The sequence below is a fragment of the Melospiza melodia genome, unplaced genomic scaffold (assembly GCF_035770615.1).
Source record: "Melospiza melodia melodia isolate bMelMel2 unplaced genomic scaffold, bMelMel2.pri scaffold_37, whole genome shotgun sequence".
NCBI lineage: Eukaryota > Metazoa > Chordata > Aves > Passeriformes > Passerellidae > Melospiza > Melospiza melodia.
In genome coordinates, this window is record NW_026948690.1 from 1939475 (window position 1) to 1957479 (window position 18005).

Consider the following 18005-nt stretch of genomic DNA (forward strand, 5'->3'; position numbering starts at 1 on the left):
TACTCTTTATTGGATGCAGTGGAGAATATAGTAACTAAAGATAAGGAAAAGGCTGACCTACTTAACACCTTCTTTGTCTCAATTTTCAATATTAGGACAGGTTTACCTCAAGAAAAGACTTGACCTGAGCTGGTGAATGGGCACAGGGAGCAGAACAGGCCCCCTGTAATCCAGGAGGAAAAAGCTGGGGACCTGCTGAGCCACTCAGATGCTCACAGGTGTCTCTGGGAGCAGATGGGATCCATCCTACGGGGGTGGGGAAGCTGTGGATGAGCTCCCCAAGCTGCTCTCCATCATTTACCATCAGTGCTGGCTCAGCAGGGAGGCCCCAGGGGACTGGATGTGCCAATGTGAGCCCATCCCCAAGAAGGGCTGGAAGGAGGATCTGGGGAACTCCAGGCCTGTCAGCCTGACCTGGGTGCCCAGCAAGGTTATGGTACAGATCACCTTGAATGCCATCCCAGGGCACCCACAGGATGGCCGAGGGATCAGAGCCAGCCAGCGTGGATTTCAATGTCTGCACTGATGATCTGCATGAGGGGACTGAGTCCAGCATCAGCAAATTTGCAGATGACACCGAGCTGGGTGTGAGTGTGGATCTGCTGGAGGGAAGGAGGGCTCTGCAGAGGGACCTGGACAGGCTGGATCCAGGGCCCAAATCCAACAACGTGAGGTTGAACAAGACCAAGTGCCGAGTCCTGCACTTTGGCCACAACAACCCCTGCAGTGCTACAGGCTGGGGACAGAGTGGCTGGAGAGCAGCCAGGCAGAAAGGGACCTGCAGGGACTGATGGACAGCAGGCTGGACATGAGGCAGCAGTGTGCCCAGGTGGGAAAGAAGGCCAATGGCTCCTGGCCTGGATCAGGAATGGTGTGGCCAGCAGGAGCAGGGCAGGGATTCTTCCCCTCTGCTCAGCACTGCTTGGGCAGCATCTGGAGTGCTGTGTCCAGTTGTGGCCCTCCAATTTAGGAAGGACATGGAGAGGCTGGAGCGTGTCCAGAGAAGGGCAACAAGGCTGGTGAGGGGCCTGCAGCAGAAGGGCTGTGAGGAGTGGCTGAGGGAGCTGGGGTTGTTTGTCCTGCAGAAAAGGAAGCTCAGGGGAGACAAGGCAGTGTCAGGGGACAGGTTGGACTGTATGATCTCCAAGGCCTTATCCGGCCTTGCTGACTCTGGGGTTCTCTGGAACCACCCTTGGAGCAGTTGCAGGATGAGTCCTGGGCCTCCTCTTCAGAAGCTCCAGCAGCCCAGGTCCCTCAGTTTCTCCTGCTGGCCCCAAAGCCCATCCTGTCAGTCCTGCAGAGCCTCTGCAGCTCCTCCTGACTGCCCAGAACAGGGAGCCCCAGAGGCAGACACAGCAGCCCAGATGTGCCCCCCTGGCCTGGGGTGCCTCTGGCAAGGGAGCAGCACCAGGCACTGCAGGAGCTTGCAGACAATTCCTGCATCACTTGTAGGATGATCCTGCTGCCCAAGGGACCTTCCCATGGTGCCAAGTCAGGAACTGCAATGGGGAGTGGGGCCAGAGAGGAAAGGGCAAACAGGGATGGGCTGTTTGCCAGGCAGGGAACAGGGGTGGGCAAGAGGAAGAAATTTGTACAAGCAAAGAGTACAGAAAGCAAAGGTGAAGCAAGCGAAATGCTCAGGGCAGTTTGGGGGGGGATGCCAGGCAGCCCTGGCTCTGAGCAACAGATTCTGAAGTGGGACAGGAAACTCCCAGCTGATGGGAACAAAATTTCTGGCTGAGTGCAGAGGCCAGGACATAGCTGAGTGGTTTCCCTGGTGTCCCCCAGCCCTTGCTGGCCCAAGGGGCTGATGGCATTTGTGCTCCCTCAGGTTCATGTCCCCACAGCAACAGCATGGGGGTGCTCCCCCTGCTCTGTGCAATGCAAACAGGGGCTGCTGAGCCAGTGCTGCCGTGTCTGTGCCTGCAAGGATGGGGCACCTGTGTGAGCTGGGGGAGAGGCCAGGGCTGCAGAGGGGGGGATGTTGTTGGCAGCTCCATGAGGACACTCTGGGACACTGCCCTGGGCTGTGCAGCGCACTGGAGATGGATCAGCCCCTGCTCTGCTGCTCCTTCCCGTCTGCCCCAGGGCCCTTGCAGAGCCCCAGCCATGCTGTTTGCCCCCAGCCTGCCCACGGCCAGCCTGGGGCTGCTCACGGTGATTTTCTGTGCTGAGCATTGGCCTGGCTGTGTTCTTGAGAGAGCCTGGGCAAGGAGCCTGGAGCCCCCAGGCCCTGGGCTGAGGCGTCAGCGCTGCCCCTGCAGTGCCCATGGCCTGTCCCTGCTGCAGCCCCGGCACTGCCACCCCCAGGGTTGTGCCTGGCCCCGAGAGCACTTGGGCCCTGCAGCAACACCAGGGCCACCAGGGCAGCGGGGCAGGGCCACGGCAGCAGCACTGGCAACGCGAAGTGCTGCTGCTGCTGGGCACAGCTGCTGGGGAAGCCCTGATCAGCCCCCCGATCTGCACAGAGACATTGCTGCTGCAGCTCCAGAGAAGGCAACAAAAGGCCATCTCTGCAGAAAACTCTGCTGGGAGATCCTTTAGTTTCTTTAAAGCAACAAAGAGTGCAGTCCCTTATTGGACAGTCTGGGGCCACAGGGAAGGTGGAGAGAAACAAAATGAAAAATGGCACAAATATTTATATTTATTAGTGGACAAGATTTAAAAAGTGAAATAAATAGATAAAGAATGACCAAAATGAAACCATCAAGAAGCATCAAAGATGACTTTTATTACATGTGATTTGCAAAAACAGCCCAGCAGTTTAATGCTTCTGAAACCATCCAGTCCTCAGTCTCCACACTGCAGCCTTGAGCTCCTGGTTCCTCAAGCTGTAGATGAGGGGGTTCAGGGCTGGAGGCACCACCGAGTACAGAACTGACAGGGCCAGATCCAGGGATGGGGAGGACATGGAGGGGGGCTTAAGATAATAAAATGTACTAGTGCTGAGGAATAGGGAGACCACGGCCAGGTGAGGGAGGCAGGTGGAAAAGGCTTTGTGCCGTCCCTGCTCAGAGGGGATCCTCAGCACAGCCCTGAAGATCTGCACATAGGAGAAAACAATGAACACAAAACAACCAAATACCAAACAGACACTAACTGCAATGAGCCCAAGTTCCCAGAGGTAGGATTTGGAGCAGGAGAGCTTGAGGATCTGTGGGATTTCACAGAAGAACTGGCCCAGGGCATTGCCCTGGCACAGGGGCAGGGAAAATGTATTGGCTGTGTGCATGAGAGCATTGAGAAAGGCACTGGCCCAGGCAGCTGCTGCCATGTGGGCACAAGCTCTGCTGCCCAGGAGGGTCCCGTAGTGCAGGGGTTTGCAGATGGACACGTGGCGGTCATAGGACATAATGGTCAGGAGGAAATACTCTGCTGACAGGAAGAAGAAAATCAGAAAGACTTGGGCAGCACATCCAGCGTAGGAGATGTTCCTGGTGTCCCAGAGGGAATTGTGCATGGCTTTGGGGACAGTGGTGCAGATGGAGCCCAGGTCGCTGAGGGCCAGGTTGAGCAGGAAGAAGAACATGGGCGTGTGCAGGTGGTGGCCGCAGGCTACGGCGCTGATGATGAGGCCGTTGGCCAGGAGGGCAGCCAGGGAGATGCCCAGCAAGAGGCAGAAGTGCAGGAGCTGCAGCTGCCGCGTGTCTGCCAATGCCAGCAGGAGGAAGTGCCTGATGGAGCTGCGGTTGGACATTTACTGTGCCTTGGCATGGGATCTGTAAAAAAGTAATCATGACATAGTTGGGTTTGGAGAGGACTTGAAATATCCCAGCACAGCCTGGGGGCACTTTTCCCCCACTGCCTGCCCAGGGCTCTGCTGCCTGGAGCTGTCCCTGCCAGCAGCTCCTTCCCTGTGCCCAGGGCTGGGCCCTGCCAGTGCTGCCAGAGCCCAGCCCAGCCCTGGGGGCTCAGCTCTGCCCTGCAGACCCCTCCCAGCTCAGGCACTGCCCAGGGGCAGCTCTGGCTCTGCAGGCTCTGATGGCAAAGTCAGAGCAACCCTGAGGAATCTGGAAAAGTGACACTTATGCTGCCATGGGCGTCCTGTGCTAATCGCTGTTGCTGCCTGTTTTATTAAGATCACAGAGAATGTAATTTTCCAACCTTAACTGAGTGATGAATATCTATGTGCAATTTCCAACCCAGACCAGTTGATTAAAACAAGCAGGATTTTCCCTTTTCTGCAGCCCCTGCTTCACTATGCTCCCTGTAAAATCTACTTGGAAATATTCTACAGTCAAATGCTCTGCTGGGAGCAGTCCTGAACCATGCAGCATCCTCCCCACACAAGAAGAACACTTCCAAGCCTTACCAGCTGTCTCCTCCCACCCAGATCTTGTCCCCCAGTGCTGGGAGCAGCTGCCAGGTCTGGCTGAGAGCTGTCCCTGGCAGGCAGCAGAGTCCCTGCCCCAGCACAGCACCCTGGGATGCAGAACCCTTCTCTGCAGGACAGCCCTGGGCACACCTGGCTGCTCTGCACAAGAGACAATCAGAGAATGTACTCACAGAGTCTGTAGGCATTGGGATGTTCCAGCTTTAGGAGATGGCTCCAGGAGCTGCAGCTGCATTGTCCTGCAGCCAGAGGTTCCTGTGCCAAGGGCTGGCAGTGATTCTGCCCCAGCACTTCTCAGCACCTTCCCAGCCCTGACTGATTGAAGCTCTCTGTGCCTCTGTGCTGTGCCCAGGGTGGCTGCAGGCAGTGCCCCAGCTCTACTGGGCTGGCAGAAAAGCTGCTCATCGAGAGAAATGTGCTTTTGAAGCTCCTCTTGGTTACCAGGCGCTGCCTCTGTGCCAGGAGCCCAGCCCAGCTCAGCAGCACAGATACAGCACAAGGACTTTAATGAGCCTCTGGGGCTTTGTGCTCAGGCCCTGAACATCAGTCCCTGAGAGGGAGCTGAGGAAACCTCTCCAGAACTCCAAGTCAGAATCCAACTCCAAAATTTCTTGGACATTTAATGGGTCCCACTGAGGGACACGACTGAGAAAGTGTCCCCAGGCCCCAGGCAGAGCAGAGAATTGGAGGCAGTGATGGCAGGTGGGGACAAAGAGAAGCCAAGTCTAGATGCCCTGGGGCACAGCAGTGTCTGTGCCACCAAGGGCTATGAGGAGACACCTTGTCCTGAGGCCCTGGGGGCTCCTGGAACAGCACCAGCCAGGCTGGGCACTGTCAGCCCCTTGTCCTGCCATCAGCATCCGCCCCTAGACCACATCCCAGTGGCCTCAAGAATCTGCTGGAAGGAGTCCCTGGGGAGCCTTGCTCAACAATGGCCCTGGGGGCTCCTTCATGCTCACAGCGTTTTTCAAAGGACTTTGAGTTTGGCTTTTGCCTTGGAGTCTCTGAGAGCTTTGTGCAAGTGGCCTCCAATTTTCTGCGGTAATTACTCCCTGGAGAGGCTTTCTCAGTAACAACACTCTGTGGGGCTCATTAATACTGCAGGGTACTTCAGTTATTTTAAGGTACTTGGTGTTTCCCTTTTGATACACACTGTGTGAAAGGTTTGTGCCATCATGGCCCCAATTATCTGCTTTAATGAGTCCCTGGAGAGCTTTGTACTGAAACTTAGAAAGGCTTATTAACACTTTGAGATACTCAAGGTTTTTAAGGTACTTTATGGATTTAAGTATACTTTTAGGTACTTTTAAGGAATTTCCTTCCAAAATTGAGTCTCTGAGAGGTTTTTGTGCCATCCTGGCCTCCAATTCTCTTGTCCAAGGTGCCCATGAGGAGCCTGTGTTAGGTATCTTCCCCCTTTCTGTTTTACAACAAAGATGGAACTGAAAGAATTTTGTAAGACTTTCTAAAAGCATCCAAACAAACATGGGACAATTAACAATGCAGCAACAACCACTAAGAGAATGAATAGTCCTGTTTTAGATAGACATCATCCAACCCTTTAGTCCCTTGGATTGGAAGAGTTTATTGAACCAGTTGTTGTTTTCCACTTGAAGCTTCTTCAACCCTTCCTTCAGTACCTGAATGCTCTTGTTGATTGACTCGCTGTGGATGGAGAGGTTCATGCAACACATGCCCTCAGAGTCTACACAGCCATGCCCATATGCCCAGAGTTAAAACTCTATCGCTGTTCTGCACGGTGGCATGTCTGATGGTCTCTATGTCTGAGAGCAGGCCACTCATTGTGAGGGAGGTAGCATTGGTTTGCTTACTTAACAGGCACCCAGGATGGTCTGATTGTCCTAGAGCTTTAGCTGCAGCCACCCAAATTATTTCAAATTGGGGGTGTTACCATCTGATACCTGGATTAAAGCTTTCAAAGCCATCTCTTTGACATCATCCAATACTTCTCTGGCGATACCTACTGCTTGATCATCTGGTAGGCTGTGTTGTCATTCTCCAGCTAGATAGTTGATTGTCAATTCCGCCCTTGCTTCATTATTAGCATAGTCATTGCTATTAGCATAATAAACACTTCCACCCCTCTTCCCACCGGGTGTTTTCTGTAGGTGACAACAACATAATATATTTTAAATCATAGGTGTTCATGTTTACAGACATGTGTTCATCATGTTTACAGACGTGTGCTGTAAACATGGCCCTCATTACTTCATTAAAGCAAGGTAAGTCCTTCCTATGGTCTTTGGATACAAAGATCCTTGATTTCTCTGCAAACCAGTAGCTGATACCTGGGATTCTGCCCCCTTTTGTCATAACATAACAGGGCAATGAGGAATTTCGAGGCTATGTGCCAATCTCCTTCCTTAATTGGAGGCATGGTCCAGTGTGGAGAGGGAATGATTGACAGTGAGGGCAGGACCCGTAGTTGTGTGGTTGGAGTCTGGAGCTTTTTTCAGGGCAGCGGCGAAAGTTGTGGTAGCAGGAAGTGGAGGAGCCAAGATGGAGGGAGGGTGGTCAGGCTCCTGAGCCATTTTTTGGCTCGTTCTGTCTTGAATCTCCAGGGCATGATGCTCCAAGACAGCATGGTCATTGCCATCTTGGACCATCATTAAAGGTTTGAGAAAGGCAGGTTTGAGGGGAGTTCCCGAGTTAGGACTTACCAACGGATTGAGTTTTCAACACACTGCTTGCTGGTCAAGTGTGGTATGGAAGATGGGGAGCACGCAGAGTGCAATGGGGTCCCTTTTGATCAAAAATTATACAGATCAACTCCCACTGAGTTGCAAAATTCAGTGGTATGGATTTTATCAGCAGAGGCATCTGGAAAATTGTTAATGATCCACCTCATGATTGATTTTAATTTGTTCTTTGAATGACTCCTAGGACTTGAAACTCACGCCCAGTTCTTCCGGGGTAAAATCTGGCTGACTCTGAGTTACAGCTGGGCTAATTCTCACATTGCTGATTTGCAATGGTCCCTTGGGACCATGCAGCCCAACAGAGCCACAATGATGTCCCTTGGATCCATGGTGCTCTGCAGTGTCACAATGGCCCCTTCATTTCACAAGGCTCCCAAATGTCACATTGGTCGCCATAGGAAGAAAGCTACGGAGCCCCCATGTTTCAGAAGCTGATGCATGGCAACCACTAGAGGCCAAGGCAAGCTTGACCTGTCTGTCCTGGCGTGTTTGCTTGGACCAACCATTGGATATTTGAAATTATGGATGTGGAATCCTAATTTCAGACATTTGTGCCTGGAGAAGACGGATGTTTTTCTTCCATAAAAAGAAAAGCACAGAGCCCTTTCCAGTGTTTGCAAAACAGGTAAGTGCTGGCACTCAGGAATCAAAGACCAGCCAGACCTCTCTGTCCTGGCAACTTTTGTCTGGCAGTATTCCTTGGATACACAGAAATTTGGAGGTGGAATCAAAGTTTTGGCCATGGATACCTGGAAAAGATGGACAGTTCTTTTCTATACAAAGGAAAGCCCAGAGCCCCAGTGTTTCAGGGGCAGATAGGAGTGGCCTTCCACATTCCAAGGTCAGCCAGACCTGTCAGGTGAACCCTGTGAGTCCAAGGCAGGCACACCTATTTCACGTTCCCTTGGTTCCACAGGGCCCTGCAGTGTCACAATGGTTCTCTTGCTTCCATGATGCCCTCTGGTGTCATAACGGCCCCTTGGTTACACAAGTCTTTAAGGATCTAAATGGTCTCCATGGTTCCAAAAGCCCAGGCTATCATAATTATCTATTGGTTCCATGAAGCTCCTCTTGGTCACCATGGCCCCTTGGTTCCATGGGCTCCAGTGGTACCACAATGATCCCCTTGGCTCCACAACTTCCCATAGTGTCACAATGGCCCCTTCCCTCCATGAGGCCCTGCAGGGTCACAATGGTCTCCATGATTCCATGGGGCCTTGCATTACCACAATTTTCTCCACGGGTCCACGGTGCCCTGCAGGATCACAATGACCCTTTGGATCCATGAGGCCCTGAAATAGTACAATTGCCTCTTGGTTCCACAAAGCCCCGTGGGTTCACATTGGCCCCTTGGGACCATGCAGCCCAACAGAACCACAGTGATGTCCTAGGTTCCATGATGCTCCACAGTGTCACAATGGTCCCTTGGATCCCTGGTACTCTGCAGTGTCACAATGTTTCCTGCATTTCAGTAGACCTCAAAGTGTCACAATGGCCCCCATAGTTCCTCAAGACTCCACAGTGTCATAATGGCCCCTTGGATCCATGGTACTCACAGTGCCACAATGATTCCCTTGGTTCCACAAGTTCCTACAGTGTAACAATGCCCTTTGGCTCCACAACCCCCCACATTGTCACAATGGTCTCCATAGGAAGGAAACCACCGAGCACCGGGGCAGATGAGAGGCAGTCACCAGAGGCCAAGTCTTGCCACACTTGACTGTATTGGCAGATTTTGTTTGGGAGAAACCCTTGCATATAGTGAATTTAAGAGGTGCAATCCTAATTTCAGGCATAGAAGCCTAGACAAGAAAGAGAGCTCTTTTCCATAGGAAGGAAAGCACAGAGCCCCAGTGCTTCACAGTCAGATGAGAAGTGGCCCTTGACATGTCAAATTCAGTGGGACCTGTCAAACAGCCCCCAGGAGGTCAAAGCAGGCAGACCTGTTCTATGGTTCCTTGATTTCATGGGTCCCCACACTGTCACAGTATTCTCCTTGATTCCATGAAGTCTTGCAATGTCACAATGGCTTCTTGGTTTCATGAGCCCCAACAGAGTCACAGGGTTCCCTTGGCTCCATGCGGCCTCGCTGTGTCACAATGGTTCCTTCTTTCTATGGACCCCAGTGTTTAATTTTTGACCCTTGCAGCCGTACTGCCCCTGAGTTCCACAATGGTCTCCTTGATTCCATGAGGCACCATGAGGTCACAACTGACCCTTGATTCCATGAGATTCTGTATTGTCATCGTGGTTGCTGTCAGAGGCTGGATGAGATTGATATCCCGAGACACCTTGGGATGCTCGGAATGCCCATGTGGGGCCAGGGCCGGGTCAGGCCTTGGTTTCTGGTGGGACAGAACCCCACCCCCAGCCCTGGCCTGGCAGAGCTGTCAGTCACACAGTATGGGCAGTGCTAACATAGTTCTGATTGGCTGAGCTGTCAATCAATCACACACCAGCCGCTGGTGCCTACCATGGCTCTGATTGGACAAGCAACTGGCATTCCCACCCCAGGGGTGGGCCCATGAAGGAGCAGGGGGTTAAAAGCCAGAGCCCGAGGCCAGCCCATGATTTGGATCCTGCCTTCTCCTGGGGTTTCTCTGTTGGTGATGCTGGAACCCCAGCAGCTGGTACCTATGTGCGTCTCTTTCTATGGATCTTCTGTCTTTCTGTTGTTCTCTATTTCTTCTCCTTCTAATCCTACTTACCTGGAGCATTTTGGGGTAACTTCACATGTCAAGGATTAAAGGGTTTTAGGTTAAATGTGTGGGAATCCAGGGCACAGGGAATATTTCTCTGTCTGCTCTAAAGGGGTCCTGACCCCCAGAGAAACGCTGCCTTTAACCGTCCCCCATGGAGAGGACTTCCAGGACTTTGAGACAGGTTAGAATTTATCAAAGTCTAAAATAGATTAGAGGGTAGTATAGCATGTGCCTTGGGTGAGAAATTTAGGTGTTGGGATTTTTAATATGATGTAGATAGGAAGCAAGATGGAGGAATTTGGATGTAGTCCCTTTCATCTTCTTCATCTACTCCATGTTCTGCAGTGTTGGTGGCACAGGGTCATTGGTCGAGGAAAGCACAGTGTAGAGGTTATGTGGACAGTCAAGGGATGAGTAATTGGTAGATAAGTAGAAATAATATACATTTTAAGAGTTAATAAGTGAGACAACTTTAAAAGACCTTGAAACCGTACATTTTAGAGCCATTTTGAGGTGTTTATCCAGCATGCTTAGCCTGGTATGCACAGCATGCAAAACTTTAGAGAAGATAACAATACACAAGAAGCTGAAGACCAAAAAAGTCCTGTGCATCTCCTTTTACCTGGCACAGAACTGCTACAGGAGGGTTTCCCACATCCAGAGAGCGCCCACAAAGGCCGAATGTAAAACAAACATCAATAACTGGCACCTTGACAATATTTATAAAAGATTGTTTTTTCCATAATGTTGTTTACTGAAGGATGTTGTCTTAATTGGCCAATCATGTGAAATGTGTTGATTAAAGGACCAGTGAGGTCCACCTGTAGCAAACCAAGGTATAAAAGAAGAGGATTGAAAAACAGGTGGCTTTTAGCCCTTAGCCTTCTGATCTGAGTCTGTGTCATCTCTGATTCAATGGTGACGTTTGGGCATCTATGGGGGCTATTGGGAATCCTTTCTGCATGTTATGACCCAACAGGAGTTTCCCTAATAGATTTTGCCTGAAGGTCTCACTGCGCCCATGACAGGAACCATGTGAGTGTCTGGGACATCCTGGCTCTTTGGCAGCCTGGGGACTCCTGGGATGTCACCGTAGAGCCCCCGTGAGTGTCTGTGACAGATCGGTGCCTTTGCAGCCCAAGGTGCCCTTGGATGTCACCATGGAATGGCTGTGACTGCCTCTGACCACAGGGCTCTTTACAATCCCCAGAAAGCCCTGGGAGGTCTCCATGGAGCCCCTGTCTGTGCCTGTGACATTCAAGCTGTGGAACAGCCTGGAGACTCTTAGAATGTCCCCATGGAACCCCTCTGAGGGCCTGTGACAAATCTGATCCTTAGCAGGAAACCATCGCCAGGACCCTGTTGCTATGGTCAGTTTCCATGGCAACCATCACCAGCTCCCTGTTGCTATGCTCAGTCCCTTGGCAGCTCCATGGAGACCCCATGCCAGGGGTGGTTGCCATGGACACCAGCTCAGGCCTGCAGCCACAGCCCGTTGCCATGGCAACCATTGGCAGCCCCATCCCCAGGCTCACGGGATCCCAGAACCACAGAATTGGCTGAGCTGGGAGGGACCCATCAGGATCCTCCAGTCCAACTGCTGGCCCTGCACAGGACACCCCAACAATGCCAGCCTGGGCCTGGCAGCGCTGTCCAAACACTGCTGCAGCTCAGAGAGCCCTGGAGCTGGGACCCTTCCCTGGGGAGCCTGGGCTGGGCCCCAGCAGCCTCTGGGCAAAAAACCTTTTCCTGACATCCAACCTGAGCCTGCCCTGACTCAGCTGCAGCCGTTCCCTCCCCTCCTGTCCCTGGGCACCAGAGGGAAGAGGTTCCCACAGCCCCAGCCAGGGACCCGCTCCCAAGGCTTTTGCCATGGCCACCAGGGCTGGGACCAGCTGGGATGCTCGGTTTCCATGGGCCAGGGCCGGGCTTCAGGAATGGGATTCCCCAATTTCCTGCTCCTGCTAAAACCGCACTGCCCTCACTGCCCTCCCGCCTCCCATGGAAAGCACAAAAGACAAAGATCCCGAGCTGGGATAAGAACAATTTACTGGGAACACCAATGAGATAAGAAAAAAATAAGAACAGAAACAATATTGATAACAGAGGGGATAAATAAAACTGTTTACAGGGAAAACTACAATAGAACTCACTGGGTCTTCCTGGCCACAATTTCTCCTTCCTGGTAATTTCACCCTTCTCCTCAGGGAGAGAGAGAGTCCATTTCCTGCCCTGGCAATGACCTGAGGTGGGAGTGAATGTAATGAGAGGGCCATAGCCAGACCTTCTTTTTTTTCCATTCCAAATCATTACATTGGCAGGGACAGGAAAAGGTACAGGTGTCTTCCCAGCATGGATCATAGGGAACATGGATCATCAGGGGTCTTCCCAACATGGGTACTCCAATGATTTGAGTTGGGACAGTGCACAAAATCCTCCTGCGCTTGGGGCATTGGCAGGCCTTCCCTTACCGTTGGTATGTGGTCAATTGAGAGCTCTGGGTGAAGCTCTTCCCACACTGGGGACACTTGTAGGGCCTCTCCCCAGTGTGGATGCACTGGTTGGTGACTAGGCTGGAGTTTTGCTTGAAGCCCTTCTCGCACTCAGGGCAGAGGAAGGGCCTCTCCTCTGATTGAATCTGCTGGTGGCTGCAGAGATTGGACCTGGTCTGAAACTTCTTCTGACTCTGGGGACACTCGTAGCCCCTCTCCCCAGTGTGGATGTGTTGGTGCCTGATGAGGTGGAATTTCTGCTTGAAGCCAATCATACAGTCAGGACAGCGGAAGGACCTCTCCTCAGTGTGAAACCGCTGGTGCTTGAGGACAGTTGAGATGGTGCTAAACCTCTTCTGACACTCAGGGCAATTGTATGGCCTTTCCCCAGAGTGGATCCTCTGGTGGTAGAGCAAGAGGGACTTCAGCCTGAAGCTCTTCCCACATTCCCAATATTCATAGGGCCATTCCCTGGTTTAGGTTCTCTGGTGGCAGATCAGTTTTGAGCTCCGGCTAAAGCTCATCCCACATTCTCCACACTCGTAAGGCCTCTCCCCCGTGTCGATGTGCTGGTTCCTGATGGTGTGGGAGCTGTGCTTGAAGCCCATCCCACAGTCTGGGCAGCAGAAGGGCCTCTCATCCATGTGAATCCGCTAGTGCGGGAGGAGATGGGAGCTGGGGTGAAACCTCTTCCCAAACTCGGGACACTCGTAGGGCCTCTCCCCAGTGTGGATGCGTTGGCACCTCATGAGGTGGGAGCTGCAGCTAAAGCCTTTCCCACACTCCCTACATTCATAGGAGCATTCCCCAGTGTGGATCATCTGGTGGCTGATCAGGGTGCTGCTGTGCCTGAAGCTGTTCCCACACTCCGAAAACTTGTGGGGCTTCTGCCCATCATGAAGCTGCTCAGGGACCACCAGCTCCGACCTCTGGTTGAAGCTCTGTCCACCTTCCTGGCCCAGGGTGGGTCTTTCCTCCTCAGAGTGCTCTCAGCTGGCTTTCCAGACCCTCTTCCTGTGGAATCTCCTGGGATTTTCCCCCCAGTTGGATTCCTGTGTCTTGGGGTCACTAACAATGGCCTCTTCCATGAGGTTCTGCTTTGGGGATTTGTCCCTTCTGGTCTCCATCCTCAGTTTCTTGTCTGGGGGAAGAAGGACAAGGAGAGGATGAGATTTGCCTCTGTGCCAGATAGAAGGGGAAGGAGATCCCCCCAGTGCATCCCTAGCAGGATGGCATTGGCAGCAGGGTTGTCCTGCAGCCGGGGTCCGTGCTGGGCTGGGAGATGGAGCAGGAGAGAGGGGGAAAGGGGCACTGACTTCCTCCTCACCTTCCTGGGTGTCCCGGGGCATCTTCCTTTTCCTTACAGACTTCTCCTCCATCTGGTGCAGGTTTGGGGATGGGAATTTCTGTTTCAGGAGAAAAACAAGGGATGAGCACATTGTCTTTTGTACTATTTGAAGGCAAACCTGGGGCAGAGTCTAAGACAGAATTACAATTTAATAAGAAAATGAAGATCACGCAACGATACAGAAACACTGCCTTAAACTGACAGAGTCAGGATGTAACCTGACTCACTGTTGGTCAGGGTGGTGGCAGCAGTCCCATTAAATGGTGGCTGCAGTCCTGTTGAAGTGATGAACGTGATTCTGTCGAAGCAGTGATCCTGTAGAAGGGTCTGGTCTTCCTCTGAAGGTCCAGTGGTGGTTATGGAGCTCTTGTCCTCTGGGAGTCCAGCAGGCAAGCTGCTCCTGGTGTTGCAAGGCTCAGCTTATATCCAGATAGGAATGCTTGGATCCTCCCCCTGGGCAGAGCATCCCACAATGGGATGATGGAATTTTATCAGTCCTGCAGGGACAGTCAATGACCCATTCACAGAAGATATCTCCCCTGGAGGGCGTTATCAGGGCTGAGTCATGGAAGAGATAAAGAACACTGCCCCACCTGTTTATAACAGTTGATGAAGATGGGGATTGAAAACATGCATTTGGTTACATCTTACATTGCACCCTGAAACAGTGGGGTAATCCCTGCTCAGGGGGTGAACACCACCCCTCTTACCCAAACTGGCTCAGCTGTAAAACCCCTACAATGGGATGGCAACACACACAATGTCACACTTGCCCTGCCCCAGGGGAGGTCTCTGTCCTTTGTCACTCCATTGCTCTCCCCCCCTTTTCTCTTTCTTTCCATCTCTCTCTCTACCTCACATTTACTGTTCAATAAAATCCACTCTGGATTTGGTCTCGTTAGTACCTTAATTGGTGCAGAGGCATCTCTCTAACAATTTTCTTAACCAGATTGCGACATTATTTTGGCACAGTGAGTTCAGGCACTGTTGTCTGTCCCCAAGTGCCTTTGACAACAGCATGGTTCCTTCCTCTGAGGAAATTGTGGTTCTTTCTGGAAGAACTCTTGGAAACTTGGACACAGTCCCTCCTTCATCCTGGGGAACTTATGGGAGAACTTATGAGGAAAATGGCTTTTGTGGATGGCCAGTGAAAAAGAAAATATTTTCTTGTCCTTCCTTGAAAAGTTTGTTAAAATCACTGGAGGAAAGGGAGAAAATGATACCAGCAAGACTGACAAGGTTCATTCACTCCAAAGTGAGGAACACAAGGCTGCTGAAAGTCCCAGAAGAAGCCCAGCTCAAGTAGCTAAATTCCCAAATAACTCCAGCCAGGAGTCTCCAGGAGGATTTTTTTTGGTGAGTGTTCGGAGCCAGCAGAACCCGGACTCGAGCCCTGGATATCTCCAGGCTCCCTAAGAGGAGCTTTTTCGGGGGGAGAGGAGCCGTGATCACCCCACAGGGGGGTCCCGGGGGGTCCACATGGGGATGGCCCAGTACTGACAGGGCAGGACATTGGTTTTGGGGATCCCCATGAGAGCCGAGGCTGTGGAACGGGGGACGCCCGGGGTGGGGAGAGGGGAAGGGGCGATACCGGGGCTGGGGGACCCCTGGCAGCCCGGAGATGAGGCGGGGACGGAACCCCCGGACCCTGACAGGGGCGTGTCCTGGGGTGACTTCATGATGCTTGTACCACATCGGTCCGTTTTGCCCAGAAATGAGTTCTGCACCTTGAAGGCTGGCTCTGAGAGTGAAGGGCAGGAGGAAGAAGCTGCAGTTTGTTTTCAGATACTGCACTCACTCCTCCACATTCCGGCTCCTGGAATGTTGTGATGCCTTAAGGAGCTGAATAGAGGCCAGAGGGAGTTAAGTGGAGTAAATTAGATATTTATTGAAGTGCCTTCAAAGGTCACACCCTGGGAGTACTGGAGCCACAGATGTGGCTCTGCCTGGATGGCTCTGAGATGGGAGCAAAAGAAGGCTTGGTCACGAGATCTCACATTTTTGTAAATTTTAGTACATTTATATATAGGAGTTAACTGCCCAATTAATAGCTTCAATAGCTTCAAATTATGACGTTTTGTCTTCCTTGCTTGCTTGCCTGTTGTCCTCTTTTCATGTTGTTTATGCTTTGGGCCTGAAGTTTGAAGAGATTGTCCTTGAGTCTCCAGCTAGAACAGGATTGTTTTGTCTTCACCACTCTGTGAAAATATCTCAGTAACACTTAATATAAAGCTAAAAGCTGCACACCAAAACACAACAGAAAAACATAAGCATAAGGTATCAGTTGTCTGCAGATGGACAGACAGCAGGAAAGAGCTCTCCTTTGATTTTAGCTAGTTTTTAGATCACTTGAGGCAGAGAAGTTCCCTGGACTGTGGTTTTTCTTTTTCTTTGGAGTTGTTTAAACCTGCTCTGTACTGAACACCCCAACCGCACCAGCAGCTTGCACCTGCGGCCCACTAGGCTGAGCCTGGGCTGTGGCATTTCCAGTGCCAGAGGGACTGATAAGAGACTGAGCTGAGCTACTGCCCACAGAGGAACTTTCTGAGTTTGTCATCTCTTTTGTAGCGGCAAGAGGTTTTATTGTTTAATATTGTTCATTTTTTGTGCTGGTGAATGCTTTGCCTGTTAAATAAAGAGGTTTTTTCCCGTTTTCTCCAAGGAAATATTTTCCTGATCTGGTTGGGGGAGTGGCTGCTTGAATTTGCTTTTTAGAGAAAACCCTTTTGGAGGTTTTCTCCCAAATTTGCCCAAATCCAGGACAGGGTGGTGGGAAGACAGAGGAGCCCCAAGTGCCTGGAGTGGGGGGAGGCTGGAGAGGGGGACCCTGAAATTCCCCCAGCATCCCTAAGCAGGACCCTGGAGAGAGGAATCCCCAGGACCCATGGTGTCCCCAGCATCCCTGAGGAGGGGAACCACCAGAAACCCAGAGGGATGAGACTGGAAATGGGACACTCCTGGTGGCTTTTTTTTTCCTTGATTTTTGGAAGTTTTTATGGACACCAGATGACTTTTGGAGATGGATTTGCTTGGGAGGAATTCCCAATCCAAGGGATTGACACCTTGTTTTTCCCAAACCAGGATTTCCCATTCCCAAACCTTGGCTGAATGGAGGAGGAGAAGGCTACAAGGAAGAGGAAGATGCCCTGGGACACCCAGGCAGGTGAGGAGGAAGTCAGTGCCCCTTTCCCCCTCTCTCCTGCTCCGTCTCCCAGCCCAACATAGCCCCCAGCTGCAGGACAACCCTGCTGCCAACGCCATCCTGCTGGGGATGCACTGGCGGGATCTCCTTCCCCTTCCCTGTGGCTGGAGGCAAATCCCATCCTCTCCTTGTCCTTCCTACCCCAGAGAAGGAGCTGAGGATGCAGACCAGGGAGGACAAATCCCTGCACCAGAACCTCGTGGAAGAGGCTATTTTGAGCAGTGCCACAGTGCAGAATTCCAATGGGGAGGAAAAGTTCCATCCCACAGGAGGATGGGCTCCAAAACCAGCCCAGGGTGCTCTGAGAAGGAAAGACCTACCCTGAGCCAGGAAGGTGGACAGACCTTCAGCCAGAGCTCAGAGCTGGTGGCTCATGAGCAACTTCAAAATGGGGAGAAGCCCTACAAGTGCTTGGAGTGTGGGAAGAGCTTCATGCAGAGCAACCACCTCATCAGCCACCACATGATCCACACCGGGGAATGAACCTACGAGTGTGGGGAGTGTGGGAAGGGCTTCAGCTGCAGCTCCGCCCTCTCACCCACCAACACACCCACACTGGAGAGAGGCCCTATGAGTGTCCCCAGTGTCAGAAGAGGTTTCACACCAGCTCCAATCTCCTCTGCCACCAGCAGATTCACACCGAGGAGATGCCCTTCACCTGCCCTGAATGCGGGAAGGGCTTCAAGCGCAGCTCCAACCTTGTTAGGCACCAGCACATCCACACTGGGGAGAGGCTCTACGAGTGTCCCCAGTGTGGGAAGAAGTTTCAGACCAGCTCCAATCTTCTCCTGCACCAGCACATTCACACGGAGGTGAGGCCTTTCCGCTGCCCTGACTGCGGGAAGGGCTTCAAGCACAACTTTACCCTCATCAGGCACCGGCTCATCCACAACAGGGAGAGGCCCTACGAGTGTCCCCAGTGTGGGAAGAGCTTCTCAGACCACTCGTTCTTTACCCAACACCAACAGAGTCACCAGTAAGGGCAGCCCTGTGAGTGCCCCAGCTGCAGGAGGAGCTTCATGCACTGCTCCAGCTTCATCCCCCATGGGAGGACCCACAATGGCCAGAACCCTGGCGATCCACATTCCCTGGGATCCATGTTGGGAAGACACTGGGCTAGTTATTCTTTTATTTTGGCCCTAATTTTCTTTGGATTCGTCTTCATCCCTTTAAACCAGAAGAAATTGGGGTAAAAATCAATAAATTCA

General features: G+C 52.1%; 1 pseudogene; it reads right to left on the minus strand.

Moving 5' to 3' along the window:
* The window catches only part of LOC134434454 (zinc finger protein 391-like), a 113453-nt pseudogene extending 100079 nt beyond the window's left edge, over positions 1-13374 (minus strand).
* Between the last annotated feature and the right edge of the window lie 4631 nt (positions 13375-18005).